The sequence below is a fragment of the Capsicum annuum genome, chromosome 1, assembly GCF_002878395.1.
Source record: "Capsicum annuum cultivar UCD-10X-F1 chromosome 1, UCD10Xv1.1, whole genome shotgun sequence".
Taxonomy (NCBI): Eukaryota; Viridiplantae; Streptophyta; class Magnoliopsida; order Solanales; family Solanaceae; genus Capsicum; species Capsicum annuum.
In genome coordinates this window covers 251,973,767-251,978,769 of record NC_061111.1, presented here as the reverse complement: position 1 = coordinate 251,978,769, position 5,003 = coordinate 251,973,767, and positions in this window count along the sequence as shown.

Here is a 5,003-nt window from a genome sequence, read left to right as displayed (position 1 = left end):
TTTTTCTAAAATCTCATGGGCATAGAAATCATGTTTTTAAGAAAAGGGTTTCGAATTTGTGAATACAATCATGTTTTAGAAGTTTTCATGGTATTGTTTTGGTCTTTAGGCCTTTCCCAAATTGATTTGAATTGATATATGTATATATGTACATGTTTTAATGTTGATGGTTGAATTTAGAGCATGTTTCAGGAGAAAATCCCTCTCTTTTTATGATTTACCTTGCTTATCATATGATATGGATTATTTTTGAAATTCATCTTGAAAAGCATGTTACTAAGTGTCTTGATTTATGAATAATTTGGTTAAGAATCTTGAATTCAAAGGAGAGGGTTGTTTGTATTGAAAAAGGTTTAAAATACATATAAAGAAAGAGTGCATGGATTTTACCGAAAGTACATGACCAGTTTATGTTTGAAGAGTTCTTACATAGTTTTGACTTATGCTTTTGGAACATGAAATCTCTTATACTATTTGCATGTTTGGGTGGTCGGAACTATGTTTTAATGAAAGAATTATGCATGATGAATTATGGCTTAGAAATAGGACTTGCAAGTCTTGGTGTGACGACACCAATTAAGATTATGCCATGATAAATTCAGAGCAGAATAGAATGCATGTTTGAAATCAGACTTTTAGATATTGAAACTAGAAAAATGCGTGATTCAGAACAAGATAAAAAGTGGCACAAAGAGAGCTTAGGTGGTTCCCAGAAGAAGGCATAGGTTCAGACAACTCATTGCCCAAAACCATGATTTACTGATCCAGATTTATTATATTGCGCTGGCCTAGAGCCTTGTGGCGTATCAAACTCAGAAACTCCAACCCTTGCGGCACACTCAGGTTGGAGGCTTTCCCGCCGAGTCAATGGCGGATTCCATATAGCCCATGGAATATCAGACTTGTAGGGGAGTGCCACCTAACTCAGAAGTAATACAAAGTTCAGACATTACATTGACAAGAATGATTTATGAGTTTCAGAAAGTGCCTATGTGTTTTAGAACTATTTCATGCATGATATTTTGACAAATTACTCTCTAACTATTTTATCTATATAAAAGATTTATTTTGGATTACTTTGCATACCAGTACATCTGTATTGACCCCCCTTCCTCCCTCCAGGTTCTGAGGTTCAGTCTAGGGGTCCAATAAACTGTAGATAATTCAGACAGCTAATCAGGTTGTGCAATGGTGAGCCTTCTCTATTACAGAAGGCCTGTCTTTTCATATTATGACACTTATTACTATTTTGGTCTACTGGGGGCCTTGTCTCAGTTTCAGACAGTTGTCTGATTTTAATGTAGTAGAGATTTTGCAGACTGAGTCAGATATTATTTAGATGTAGTTGACTTACAGTTTCTATACTTATATTGAATTCAGAACTGACCATGTTTCCATAGCAGATTATATTTTTGCATCTTCTTTTATTATTTAAATATTGTGCATGATTACCAGATAGAGAAGGGCATTTCGAGCCTTCATGATTTGGGATGTCCATCACGGATAGGCCCTAATTCGGGTTGTGACAAACTTGGTATAAAAGCACGGTTCATGGTCCTAGGGTGTCTGCGAAATCACATTGGGTAGAGTCTTATTTATGGGTGTGTAGCGTGCCACACTTATAAGCAAGAGGCTACTAGGAGTTTAGGAATGTTTCCTTTTTTTTCATGTTCTAGTTCGTGCTATTGAGCCAGAATTTTCCTCTTTCATACTCTAATTCATGTCATGCTATAGCCCATATGGAAGTAACGTTATCCCAATTCTTTTCTTACTTTTATATGCCCAGATATGTCTCGTTATTGGGGTGATTCAAGTGCAGAAGTTTAGAGTCTAAATAGTATGGTCGTTTCTAATTGAGCCACATAAGTGTTTAAAATTTATGCATGGACTTGAGAAGATTCCGTTAGTGCCTTAAAGTGTATTGATTTCTATGTGAACATTGATTCCGATGAAATCGTTCTTTTCACCTGCGGTGTTAAGAGTATTCCATCTCTTTTCAAAAATTTATGTTGCAGATGTCATGCTTCAGGGGGAGTGATATGTAGTAGAATGTTGGAGCAGTATTTCCACCTGATTAGAAGTATAAGTTAAAGTGAATTGGTAGTGAGATTAGACCAAGAGGTTGGTGATATGAAGTCACAAAGTTAGAAGTCAGAGTCAGGGTAACTCTTGTGTAAATAAATATTTTAGTTGAATAACCAATGTTTAAGGATGATTTACCACTTTATAGTGATAGACTAATATGGTAGCTAGTAGTATGTGTGGATTGTATAGTAGTCTGTGGGAGAAGTGTTTGACTCAGATTTTTATTTATACAGAGTAAGATGTTTATCCTTGGATCATTCAATATTGTGTGTCAATTTTCTATCTGTCATAATATGTAATCTTGTTATTATGGTGTTTTTGGAAAAAAAAATCAAAGTCTAGTGAAGCCGTGTGAGGCCTATTTCGATTCACTAGCAGCTTGTTGTTCAACTTGTTGTCCTTTTGTTGGTTGAATATATGAATAACCAAATCTTTTTACATAAAATTGAGTTGTTAATGAAGTGATACATCCATGTCTGTTAGTTTTGTAGAAGGTAGAGAATGAGTTATTAGTTAAGGTAAATTGTTGTTTACTTGAAATACGAAAATGGACAGATTAGCCAGTAAGTTATGATTATGGACACATGGTTGTTTGTGGAATTTGAAGGTAGTCTAGACGTATGCTTGGGTAAGTAAGTTTAATGTGAGAAAGTCGTATAAGTAGATGAGATGTTATGGGGTTATAATATAAGATTAAGGTTAACCATGTCTATATTATGTGACTTTAACCCCCCTTGACCTTCTTTTCTTTGGTAGTTGTAAACTAGTACTACTTGTGAGAAGGCATGTAGTAGATTTTTTGAGGTATTTGTGTAGAATGTCCCAATTTTATGAACTAGTATAGTATGTTGCATTCTTCAGTGGCGGTAGAAGATTGATGCTAGACTATAGGCTTGAATTTAATGTAGGATATGGATGTAAGAATAGTGGCTTAAGATTAATGATGAATGTTTCTAAGAATTGTGGTAAGGTTGAGTTGTAAATCATGTTTAGCACTACACATTAAGTTTGAACAGTTGATGTCCATGAAGGTGGATGTGATGATTTCTTGGTTAATGATATTAGTCTTATGGACGTGATCTAATAGGCTTGAACAGTGTATTCTAGACCTGAAGTTTGTTTGATACATAATGAAGTATGATCTTGTATGTATGATGTAGAAGAATGCCGAATGTGATATGAGGTTGCGGTAATTTTTCTAAGGCTATTGCATGCTGTGTGGATTAGTAGTACCATTGAGTTTCTAGGTAGAGAAAGACTAGTTAAATAATATGTGATGTTTGTGATAGCTAGGTTATGGAGTTATGATTAAGGATGTTGAGACTTTCTAAGTATGATTTTGATTATCATGGTTGAGAGGAGAGATATAAGTTTTGAGATACGACACTGGTAGACTATGACGGAAGAAGTATGATGTGTTGGATGTTAATGATATCTATGTTTAGTGTTAGAATCTAAGTTGGTGAATGCTTAAGTTGTTATATGACAACTTTTGGGGCTATAGAAGCCTAAGGGTTGAATCTTAGAAGGAGATATTAGTATTGGGTGTTATACATGAAGATACTGTCTTTCTAAGTAAGTTTAGTTTTATGTGTATTGTATATCACAGACTCTAGAATAGAGTGATTTCAATTTATACCAGCGTGTATACAGTGGTTCACAGACTCAGAGTGATTGCTTGAATCTTAGGGGTAGATGATAGGATATGTAACCAAGTCAAGCGTTCAAATTTTAATTGTTGTGCCATGCTCAATCTATTCTTATTTGAGCAGTTTCCTTCAGTTATTCCGATACATACTCTTGCTTTACGTTTCAGCTCCATGATCATAGTTCGTATTCATGAATATGATAGGGAATCATGTACACTCTTAGCTCCTAGTATGATGAGTTCCCAGTTGGTGCAACAGTCAGAATCACTTTCCGTAAGTTATGAATTCCAAAATTCAGGTCATGCAGTCCATGACTCTTGTACGCATGTGATACTCTTAACGATCAGTGAAAAATATTCAGATTTTATATCAGGTACGTCCTCAGATTAGATCTCTTTAATAAGTCCATGCCGTGAGTGCTTTATTCCTCATGCCTCAAAAGGGTATCAAGTTACGCTTAGTACTCCCCTCATGTTTTGGATCCTGATATTCCAACTTTTCAGCGACCTTTCCCTTAGATCGAGATAGTGATGATGAACAATTGTCTCGATGTGAGAGAGTAAACATTTCTTGTTGATGAAAGATGGTTGTGTGCTTATTTGATCTAAGGCAGTAATTGTGGAGTAATATTGAGTCCAAGTCTATAAGTTTGAAAGAATTTTGAGGTGAAGTTTCATGTATGGCTTGGTTAGTTGAGAATATTTTAGGTATATCATCTAAATAGTGCAGGGAAGTTGTTATGGATAGAAGTATTAGAGAATCTGAGGAAGGTGCTTTACGAGTTTTTGTTTAGAAGTGCATATGTGGGTAAGAATATAGGCTGGAATGTCATGTTTGTATACATATGGATGGATGCTTTTTTCACGACACAAACGAGGGCCTGGCCGTGATGGACATCCCAAACCCTGAGGGCCCGGAATGTCCCTCTCTATCTGGTAAGCATGCACACATTCATATAAATAAAGAAGATGCGGAAACATAATCTGCTACGGAAACATAGTCAATTCTGAATTCAGCAAAAGTATAAAAATAGAAAATCAACTACACCTAATAACATCTGACTCAGTCTGAGAAATCTCTACTACAGGAAAATCTGACAACTATCTGAAAATTGGGACAAGGTCCCCAGTAAACCAAAACGATAATAAGGGACATAATCTGAAAGACGGTCATTCTGGAATAGAGAAGGCTCACCAACTAATCACTTCAAATCTGTCAGACGAATTTACTACCTTTCTAGACCCCTAGACTGAGCCTCAAAACCTGGAG